Source organism: Aquarana catesbeiana, linkage group LG12 (assembly GCF_042186555.1).
Source record: "Aquarana catesbeiana isolate 2022-GZ linkage group LG12, ASM4218655v1, whole genome shotgun sequence".
Taxonomy (NCBI): Eukaryota; Metazoa; Chordata; class Amphibia; order Anura; family Ranidae; genus Aquarana; species Aquarana catesbeiana.
The window spans coordinates 17,592,702-17,604,652 of NC_133335.1; the positions used below are offsets into that span (position 1 = coordinate 17,592,702).

Genomic DNA, 11,951 nt, shown 5'->3' on the forward strand with positions numbered 1-11,951 from the left:
AAAACATCAATCATGTCCTTCATTTCCTGCTGCATACTATCCAGCCGATTACGCATTTCATCGATCTCCTTATTCCAGGCCATTATTTGACCAATTAGCCGTTGGGCACTGTCTGAGGTGAAATAGTCACTTCTTGTACCTAAAGTGGAATGAAACCAAAAAATGTGTTTAGAAATATGCACACATACATAGTTTACCTTACCATAATAAAGCTGTTGTCTCAGACACTGACCTGGTGGGGTGCCCATGTAGCATAATTCCTCCACATCCTCGGGGGTGGCACTGTTGCTTGAATCAAGCACAACCAGATCCCCTAAAATAGAGTAGAAAAATTACATTAAAGAAAAGACAGCCATGCATAGATTATAGTAAGCTGGTGTGTCAGACACTCACCTGGTGGGGTGCCCATGTCGCCCACCTCTCCTTCCTCCACATCCTCAGTGGGGCTTGGGCTGATTTCCCAATCATGTTGTTTGGCTTGGGGTGGACTGTCTTCTTGTTGGCTGAGTGATTTTTCCCCTTTGTGAAACAAAAAATTAGTAATCTACTTAGCACACAGATATTTTAGTACATAGTAATTTTCAAACATTTGGAGTGAAGTGGTTTGTGTAGAGTTCCTATTTTACCTCAATATTTAAAATTATAAAGACATATCGGATAGATATCTAGATATCAATATCTCGAAATATAGTTAATAATCTTTTGATCTCTCTCTCTCTCTCTCTCTCTCTCTCTCTCTCTCTATATCTGGAACAAAATCTAAATATATAACTAAATGTAAAGAAAAAAAAAAGATAACTTAAAATATTCCAAAAGAATGTTTTACATTTCTATATCTATCTATCTATCTACCTATCTCTCTCTCTCTCTCTCTCTCTCTCTCTCTCTCTCTCTCTCTCTCTCTCTCTCTCTCTCTCTCTCTCTCTCTATATATATATATATATATATATATATATATATATATATCTATCTATATATCTATCTATATATACACACATATATATAGATAGATATATCTATAGATATGTAACAAGGTTTATTAAAAGATCGTTTGAAACGATGAGCAAAAAAATCGTATAGGAAGGAAAAGCACATGGAGCAGTATACAAGGTAATAAACACAAGAGAAAAACACGACAAGTACTTACTTTTTTTAAGCACTTTACGGATCCGTCTGTATTGATCCGGCTCCCTGAGCTTGAGGTCAGACCATCTTTTGCGAATTTGATCCTTGGAGCGCTGGACCCCAAAAGAAGCCTGTAAAGTGTCCACCACCTTCGCCATTATTTTGGCCTTGCGCAAATTTGGCCGTGCGTACGGCCCATACTTCCCATCATAGTCCTTTTTTTGAAGAATGGCCACCATCTCCACCATCTCTTCAAAACTCATATTGGAGGCCTTAAATCTAGGCCTCACAGATCTGGTTGACGTTCCAGCCTCCGGGCTTTTTTCGCTACCTGAGGTAGTCAACATGTCAGGTGTCTCCGCCATTATTTACCCCACTACGCGCCGTAACTAAAAATGGGCGGAGAACATGAGTTAAAATCGAACGTCAGGGGCGGGCGACGCAGGCGGAGTTTCACACATGCATAGTGTATAAAGAGGGGCCTTGCGCACGTGTCGTACGTACGTTCTGTGCGTCGAATTAGGGGGCGGAGAACATGAGTTAATTTCGAACGTCAGGGGCGGGCGACGCAGGCGGAGTTTCACACATGCGTAGTGCATAAAGAGGGGCCTTGCGCACGTGTCGTACGTACGTTCTGTGCGTCGAATTAGGGGGCGGAGAACATGAGTTAATTTCGAACGTCAGGGGCGGGCGACGCAGGCGGAGTTTCACACATGCGTAGTGTATAAAGAGGGGCCTTGCGCACGTGTCGTACGTACGTTCTGTGCGTAGGTGATAGTGGACCAGGACGTTACAAAACGAAGGTAATTTTAAATAATTTTTTTTTTTGGTTTTAGGTCATGACTTTGTAGCAAGCGGCCTATATGGCTTGATAGATTGATGAGGCCTACATAGGGAGAAGATGATGAGGGGTTAGCAGAAAACTAATAATTAAGTGTTTTTTGTCTTGTGACTTTATCTTTTCCAGATATAATGAATCCCCTATTTAAGGATCCAGAGTTACTTACAGCTTTCATATCTAAATATCGAGAGATGAGGAATTTGTGGGAGGTGAAACACCCTCAGTATTATGCAAAGCATGTGAGGAAGTCAACGCTGGAGAGACTTCTGTCCTTTGTCCAGGCGACCATCCCGGAAGCAACAATGGAGACATTGCTCAAGAAAATTGGGGTCTTGAGGAATATGTATAAGAGGGAGCATAAGAAGATCCAGGAATCAATGAGATCTGGAGCATCAGCAGATGATGTTTATGTACCCAGGCTGTGGTACTACAATCAACTCCGTTTTCTTGATGACCAGAATGAAGCTAGGGCATCACTTTCAACTCTTCCCTCCACCCTTCCCTCCACCCTTCCCTCCATCCCAGCAGAGGCTGATGAGGAGCAAGCTGGGTCTTCCATCCTGGATGAACCGGATATGACCATCTGGAGTCAGGTAAATTATATTAACAAATATTTACTGTACTAATATTAATGATGTTAACTGGATGTTATAATTGTCTAAAATAATTTTGGCCTCAAAATTGTGTATACATATCAATTGACAGGAGTGGCTAAATATGTTTGGCACCTGCTATAAAAAATTAGGGTGTCTGATTAGACTCTTTTATTAAAGAGATGTATTCACATTGAATTTGCTAGTCATGAGAAGCAAATTGTGTGTCATTGATGAACCCCAAATAAATAAATAAAACTATGTCCTTTTTTTATACACAGGATGAGTCCATCCAGGAGGAATGTGTGGAAAGTGGCAGGCAGGAGGAGACTGGGCCCATGGACAGCCTGGAGGAGGGCGGATTCTCCATCATCCTGGAGGAGGCTGGGCCCAGTGTCAGGCAGGAGGTGGCTGGTCCCAGTGAGGTGGCTGGTCCCAGTGAGGTGGCTGGGCCAAGTGAGGTGGCTGGGCCAAGTGAGGTGGCTGGGCCCAGTAGGAGCATGACCCAATCACAAGTGCTTCCCCTCCACCTTCCCAAAAAAAGGGCCAGGAAGGGGACGGTCACACAGGAGGCATCCCTGCGCCTCATGCAAGAGGCCACCCGTTTTTTGAGAAGCCCCCCCGAAGCAGAAGAGTCCTATGGCTGCTACTTAGCCAGCAGGCTTCTTCAAATGGATTGGGAGCAGCGTCTCATTTGCGAGCGCCTATTTGGGGAAACTATCCAGAAGGGGCTGCAGGGCACGCTAACCCGAAACACACAACTACATGAGGCAGCCCCCCCTCCTCCTCCTCCTCCTCCTCCTGCCACAACTGAAACACCACAGCCACAGCCTCCAAAGAAGGCTACAGGGAAGGCTGCAGGGAAGGCTGCAGGGCAGCGTGGAGGAAAGGCTGCAGGGAAGAGAAGAAAGTGATGACCTGGGTTCAGTCTGGTCTGACAGAAGACGCAGGCTGTTGTAGGACCACAGTCTGGGGACATCTAGATCATCTGTTGGTGCTGTTGATCTCTGGGATTCTTGGACCAGATTGTGCTCCCTCTTATATGGACTCCTCAAGATCCCAATTTTCTTGTACACCGACTTTTTCCAGCGTTGACTTCCTCTTTATTTTATTTTGACCATGAACAAATGGATCTTTTTTGAGTTTAGCAAAAGACTTTATGTGTTTTCTTTTAAATCATTGATTTTACACACAATGTTAAATTAACAAGGGACAACAATCTCATTGAGTTTGAAAAAACACACCAAAAATACATTACTAATGTTAATAATGTTCAAGTGGTAAGTCTTGAAAATAAAAAAATCTACATAACCAAAAACGGTGCTTTGGGTTAACTTTATCTAAAAACTAAAAAATAAGCACTAGAAAAACAAAACTAGAATAATGGGTTCTTTGTGGTAACTTTACAAACCTAAAAAAAATAAATAAATAAAAGGTAAAAAGTATTATTAGTATGGAAACATTGTTTTTAAAAAGCATACTATATCATTCATGAGATCAAAAAGAGAAAAAGAATCCAGAAATCAGTTTGGGAGAACTCTGAATATGAACAGCAAAACACCTTCGTTCTTTAGAGCATTCGTAAAGAAGAAATAAAATGCGCTGCATTCAACGATCACAGATTTTGCAGCGTGATGAATGTGCTACCTACAATACGAACACTAGTTTTACTAGACCGAGTGCTTCCGTTTAGTTTTTGCTTATGAGCATGCGTCGTTTTTTTGTCCGTAGGACTAGCATACAGACGAGCGGACTTCGGGGTCCGTCGTAGTTACGACGTAAAGATTTGAAGCATGTTTCAAATCTAAAGTACGTCGGATTTGAGGCTAAAAAAGTACGTTGAAAGTCCGGAGAAGCCCACACACGATCGGATTACCAGCCAGCTTTAGTCCGTCAGCGTCCGTTGGAATTTTGTAGCTGAAAAGTCCGACCGTGTGTACGCGGCATAACAGGTTTTCTGTCAGGGCTGGGCTCTCAGACCTTCCTTCTTTGTGCTCAGGTCGCTCAGCTCGGTTAATTGCCAGTACTCATCGTTCCACAGTGGCTCACCTGTTGATCATCTCCTGCTCGTCAGTCAAGCCCACAGCCAGCCCCTTCTGGCTATTTAAACTGCCTGGTTCATTTCTTCAATACCTTTGCCTTGGTCAACATACAGTTGTGCTCATAAGTTTACATACCCTGGCAGAATTTATGATTTCTTGGCCATTTTTCAGAGAATATGAATGATAACACAAAAAAAATTCTTTCACTCATGGTTAGTGTTTGGCTGAAGCCATTTATTATCAATCAACTGTGTTTACTCTTTCTAAATCATAACAGCAACAGAAACTACCCAAATAACCCTGATCAAAAGTTTACATACCCTGGTGATTTTGGCCTGATAACATGCACACAAGTTGACACAAAGGGGTTTGAATGGCTATTAAAGGTAACCATCCTCGCCTGTGATCAGTTTGCTTGTTAGAGTGTGTGTGTATAAATGGTCAATGAGTTTCTGGACTCCTGAAAGACCCTTGCATCTTTCATCCAGTGCTGCACTGACATTTCTGGATTCTGAGTCATGGTGAAAGCAAAAGAATTGTCAAAGGATCTGCGGGAAAAGGTAGTTGAACTGTATAAAACAGGAAAGGGATATAAAAAGATATCCAAGGAATTGAGAATGCCAATCAGCAGTGTAAAAAACTCTAATCAAGAAGTGGGAAATGAGGGATTGTGTTGAAACCAAACCATGGTCAGGTAGACCAACTAAAATGTCAGCCACAACTGCCAGGAAAATTGTTCGGGATGCAAAGAAAAACCCACAAACAACTTCAGGTGAAATACAGAACTCTCTGAAAACATGTGGTGTTGCTGTATCAAGATGCACAATAAGGAGGCACTTGAAGAAAGATGGGCTGCATGATCAAGTCGCCAGAAGAAAGCCATTACTACGCAAATGCCATAAAGTATCCCGCTAACAATACGCCAAAAAGCACAGAGACAAGCCTCAAACCTTCTGGCACAAAGTAATTTGGAGTGATTAGACAAAATTTAGCTTTTCTTGGCCACAACCATAAACACTACATTTGGAGAGGACTCAACAAGGCCTATGATGAAAGGTACACCATTCCTACTGTGAAATACGGAGGTGGATCGCTGATGTTTTGGGGATGTGTGAGCAACAAAGGCACAGGAAATTTGGTCAAAATTGATGGCAAGGTGGATAGCAGAAGCGCACACAGCGCGTTACTTCGACACTGTTCCCGATCGTCTCCTCAGACACAGGCCCCACCCACCCTGGAGAGGCAGCAAGCTGGTGGGGCGGGGGCGCGCACAGCGCTATGACGGCATCTGAATGGGAGAGGAGCGAATAAAGCCACGACGGGAGTGGCGAGCATCATTTGGCTGAGCTAAGGAGGAGGAGAGGTATTTGGAAATGACTGGCAGGATCAACAGAGGATGATGATAATGATTTTCCTGCGTCCATGGAGATGAGATGATTAACAGTTTACGCTCACTTCGAGGAGGGAGCAAGCACTAATGCTGCTGGAAGAATGGACCTAATGAACGGACAGTCGAGCAATGCTGCTCTCACGGCTAATATTTCCGAGAAAAGCAGTAGCTCAGAATCCCTGAGTGATAAAGACTCTGCTTCTCTAAAGAAAAGCTTTGATGCTGTCGTGTTTGACGTCCTCATGGCCACTCCAGAGGAATATGCCGGTCAGATAACACTAATGGATATGCTGGTTTTCAAAGCCATTCAGCCAGAGGAATTTTCAAGCTGTGGATGGAACAAAAAGGAAAAGTACAGTTCTGCACCAAATGCCATGGCCTTCACTAAACGATTTAACCAAGTGAGTTTTTGGGTAGTGAGAGATTCTTCATGCGCAAACACTAAAGATGCGTGCTGAAGTCTTGAGCCATTACATTAAAACTGCCAAGAAACTCTACAAACTGAACAACCTTCATACGTTAATGGCCGTGGTATCTGGGTTACCATCTTCCGACTAACAAAGACCTGGGCACTTTTGAGTCGGAAAGACAAGACAGCTTTTGAGAAACTGGAGTATGTAGTTAGCAAGGAAGATAATTACAAACGCCTAAGAGACTATATCAATAGCTTGAAGATGACTCCTTGTATTCAATATTTGGGTATTTACCTCTCTGACCTCACTTACATAGATTCTGCATACCCATAAACTGGTAGCATTCTGGAAAATGAGCAGAGAGCTAATCTAATGAACAATATCCTGAGGATAATCTCTGACCTGCAGCAGTTCTGTGAATGTGATATTCCCTTATTGCCTCATGTACAGAAATACCTGAACTCAGTGTGATACATTGAGGAGCTTCAAAAGTTTATGGAGGATGAAATTATAAATTATCCTTGAAAAGTGAGCCTGGGAGCAGCACTCTGCGCACTACAGCATCTTGTGAGGATCTAGTTGGTTCTGAAACAGGAGCTTCACCTCAAAGTTCTCGAAAAAGTATTGCAGTGGAAGGTGTATTATTACCACCAACGCCTCCATCTCTTCGTACTCTTCGTAATCTCATCCCTCATGGGCACCGCAGATGCCACAGTTTGGGATACAACTTCATCCATAAAATGAACACAGCAGAGTTTAAAAGTGCAACATTTCCAAACGCAGGACCATGGCACTTATTAGATGACAGTGTAATGGAGCCCCATACACCTTCCCGAGGACAGGCAGAAAGCTCTACTCTTTCTAGTGGCATATCTATAGGGAGCAGTGATGGCTCAGAGCTCAGTAAATATATGTCATGGCCAGCATTTGAAAGGAACAGATTGTACCATTCTCTGGGGCCAGTGACTAGAGTCATGGAATGGCTGACGGGGCCCATTGAAGGCCAGCAGCTCTGCAGATTCAGCGGAACTGGCAATGCATTTATATCCTGCACCAGTCACCATGCAAGGGGTCTTACGATTGAAGACTTTATTAAAAGGGGGCAAAAAGCCAACAGTGGCGCCGTGGACCAAATACTGAGCAGTACTGTGCGATACACAGCTTATATACTATGCAGCAAAATCCATAAAAGCCACAGAAAGGAAGCATTTCAAGTCCACATCTACAAAAAATGTTTCAGTTGTGGGCTGGATGGCGATGATGGCTGATGACCCCGATCACCTTGATCTCTTTCTACTCACGGACTCTGAAAAAGGAAACTCTTACAAGTTTCAGGCTGGAAACCGTTTGAATGCTATGCTGTGGTTCAAACATCTCAATGCAGCCTGCCAAAGCAACAGACAGCAGGTTCCTGCCAACTTGAGTGACCTATCCAGCATTTTTATCATGGATTTGTCTCAACTGTACAGTATGTCAGACCCTCAGGGGCTTGTGAGCAATGAGTCCATATATATGTAAAGCGGGCAGCAGCACCTTAAAGCAATGAACAAACCAGATCCAGGTTTTAGCACTGACCGCTAAGAGGACAAGGAACGTGATCCACCTCTTTTCATTACATCTATAACAATCCTGTGCAGGACAAAACATGATCTTGTAGTGGACAGGAACAGCCATGGACCTCATTTTGAGATTGCATATGTACATTTTCTTTCCTTCTTTCTTTCTTTTTTTTTTTTTTTCCTATGCTTCATTGTTCACTGAACCGCTGCCTTAAAGACAAACTAAAAACAAAAATGTGAGTGTTGAGATGTAACACCAAATAGTGTGTGTGTAAATGTGTGTGTGTGTGCAAGTCTGGGTGGATTCACTTGAGTGTATTACACAGTCCTTTGTGACTCTGTTTTGTTAAGCCTATTAATTGTCAAACTCACTGTTACGGGGAAAGAAGTGTTGCCCTTTTTTGTGTTTTTTTTTTTATATATGTATATACAAACACAAAAATTGTTTTTTTAGGAAAACCAAAACCATGAAAAAAAAATGAGTAGAAAGAACAGGTGTTAACTTAGGGATGAGATGTCGTAGTGTAGGGTTGAGATATGAATGGATGGTGTTGGTGAAGGGGACATCACTTTCAAATATTAGATCAATGTGATAGGCTGATGTGTCAGACCACAGCTGGAGACGCACAAAAAAAAAAACACAGACTACTCCTTGCATATGAAAATGGCTGAAGAAAGAACTGACTGTGTTGCCAGCCAACCACCCCTTACATAAATATGAAAGATAGAAACCAGTTGAAGGCAACACAAGCAGTTACTCAGGCAAATTAAGTAACTTGGGTTGCCCTTAGCTGCCAATCAGACTCGATATGTCATATATCTATGGCAAATTACAAAATAAGAGCAGTAATCTGGCTGCTATAAACATGCAGTTTTCTCAGATTTTATTAAAGCACTCAAAATACACTTGGTAGGTTTGTTTTTCTCAGCAGCACCTGGTCGGGCCATACAAATAACTTGCCATTAAAGTGTACCTGTACATAATTTAGCCATTTATATTGTCGGTCAGTATCCAGCAGCCTCGTGGTGGAGCGGGGAAACGGTAGGCTGTCTCTTTGTGTCCACTCCAAAAAATGGTCACCTGTATTTATGTGGTGACTATATTAGAAGAATTTTTATGGAAAATGTGCTCTAGCCCAAGCTTGATGCCTAGCTGAGTCACACAAAAGCTCAGTATTATCTATTTTTAAATTGTTTTCTTTCTCTTTGGTTTTGATCTTATTTTTCTTTTACTGATAAAAAAAAGGAAAGGCCAGCCTTTTGATTCAGAACAACCAGTTTTTGCCCATAGGGTAACCCCCAAAAGCCCAGTTCTCTCAGGATCATTCCGGTCACATGAGACCTTTTCATGCTAGTGAATTTGCACACGTGATCCTGTCAGACAAAAGGTCCTATGGCTGAACTGCATGTCTGCAATGACCTTGACTTGTGCACTTGGGATACAAGCAGGGAGGCATCAGTAAGTCAGTAAGCATCTTTTCAGGTCTGACAAAATTCTGCATCAGCACAAGATTTGTAAAAATAGGAGATGGCGAACATAAAAGAGGTACAGCAGTTCTCCAGAATACACTGCCAGACCAGCGTTAACCTCGCCTTATGTTGCAGATATTTAATAGGACTTCCAAACCAAGAAACACAGTAGGGAAGGTGGTGTTCATAATCAGTTATTGATTTCCATCACTCATTTTTCTGCTGACTCCTGAAAAATAAAAACAAGGATCCAATTGGGTGCTGAGGCCCACACCTACATTTTATATTTAATGTCTCATACCGAGAAGACTTGGGGTAATGCAAAAACACGATAAACACCAATACAGTGATTTACGTTTCACTGTTTTGTGACAGATTGTATTTTTTAAATGTTCAGAAATTGATGGGTTGCAAATGCTCTTTGCATGATATAAATGAAAGGAGGCCACCTGTCCATTAATTTAGTGAATGTACATTGCTTGTGTTTTTTTTTTTGTTTTTTTTAACAATAAAGTTTATTTATTTGAGTAAAAAACAAGCAAAACAATAAATACAGTGGTATAGTCTCTGTGGTTCACATATACAGTACGAATAGTATTGCAAACAATCTGATAACATGTTCTAGAGTAGGGTTACCTCGCCCAGGGGGCCTGTCAGTTCAAAAATCTAGATTAATAAAGTTGCAAATATAGTTCCCACTAGGTGGTCATAGATCTAGTTCAACATACATGTATTGTATTAACAGAGAGAAAAAGTGAAAGCGGAGGGGGGGGGGGATGGAATCGCCCCTCTCCTGGTTCAATCTCTCAGCGGATTCTGATCACTCATTACCTGACTCCAAGCCTAATCCAGACTCAAGCTCCTGTCCTTAACCCACGCCGCCCATATTTTATCAAATTTTTTAGGGCAATTGCGTCCTGTATAGGTTAATTTATACAAAGGTAAAGATGCATCTATCAGGGATCGCCATTGTTGCACTGATGGAGGAGCAGGATCTTTACATTGCTTGTGTTTAGTACAGGAGGTACATACCTGAGCGATAAGGCACAATTTTCTGGCTTTACATTCTGACCTTTCGTTGATAGTGCATTTATCAGTTTACAAAGTGAGCAAATTGTCTTTGATTGTATATATGTAAATACGGTAATTGTAGATTTTTTTTTATACCAAGAGAACTTGACTAAAGCAAACTCAGCTATTACCTATCATGCCAGTAACCATCCTTTAGGCAGAAGTTTTGTTCAGGTTCATCTAAGCACCAGCACATGGGGCTGATTTACAGAAACTGGAAAAAAGAGCGTTGAAGTAGTAAAGCATGGCAGTTTCCCCTATTCCAGTGGTGGCGAGCCTTGGCACCCCGGATGTTTCGTAACTTCGTTTCCCATGATGCTCATGCACTCTGCAGTCAGGGCTGTGTTTTGGCCTAGGCCGACAAGGCCTAGGCCTAGGGCGGCACTTTGCGGGGGGCGGCAAAAAAAGCCGCCCCCCCCGTATGAGAGAAAGTCCCCCCACCCGATTCCCGGCTCCCGCGGCCGCCCCCCGCACACATGCAGCCCACGGCGTGCTTGTCAGAGGGTGGAGGGGCGTGTGTATGGGCGTGCTTAGCAGAGCTCACGCCCCTCCACCCTCTGACAAGCACGCCCATACACAGCAGCGCCGCTCGCTACAGCAAGGCGGCCGCCGTGGGCTGCATGTGTGCCGGGAATCAGAAAGACGGGTGGGGGAACTTCCTCTCATGCGGGGGGGCGGCATGTGACTCATGCCCCCATAAGAGGCCGATGACTGGCGGAGGTGGAGCCTTATGCTCCGCCTACCCTCCTCCACACTGCTTGACCCTTCTCCTCGGCACTGGGGCAGGGTCTGGCAGTGACGTCAGGAAGAGAGAGAGAGGCACAAGGGAACCCCAAAGAACAGCAGGTAAAGTTATTGAATAAATCAATTGATGGGCACAGTGACAGCATTTGGTGGGGCACAATGGCTGCATTTGATGGCACAGTGGCTGCAAATGATGGGCACAGTGGTTGCATTTGGTGGGCACAGTGGCTGCATTTGGTGGGCACAGTGGCTGCATTTGGTGGGCACAGTGGCTGCGTTTGGTGGGCACAGTGGCTGCATTTGATGGCACAGTGGCTGCAATTGATGGGCACAGTGGCTGCGTTTGGTGGGCACAGTGGCTGCATTTAATGGGGCACAGTGGCTGCGTTTGGTGGGCACAGTAGCTGCGTTTGATGGCACAGTAGCTGCAATTGATGGGCACAGTGGCTGCGTTTGGTGGGCACAGTGGCTGCATTTGATGGCACAGTGGCTGCAATTGATGGGTACAGTGGCTGCAATTGATGGGTACAGTGGCTGCAATTGATGGGCACAGTGTCTGCAATTGGTGGGCACAGTGTCTGCAATTGGTGGGCACAGTGTCTGCGTTTGGTGGGCACAGTGTCTGCGTTTGGTGGGCACAGTGGCTGCGTTTGGTGGGCACAGTGGCTGCATTTGATGGCACAGTGGCTGCAATTGATGGGTA

At 43.7% G+C, this 11,951-nt stretch overlaps 1 pseudogene; it reads left to right on the forward strand.

Moving 5' to 3' along the window:
- The first annotated feature begins 6,068 nt into the window (after positions 1-6,068).
- Positions 6,069-7,922, forward strand: LOC141114296 (ras-specific guanine nucleotide-releasing factor RalGPS2-like; annotated as a pseudogene).
- Positions 7,923-11,951: the final 4,029 nt, after the last annotated feature.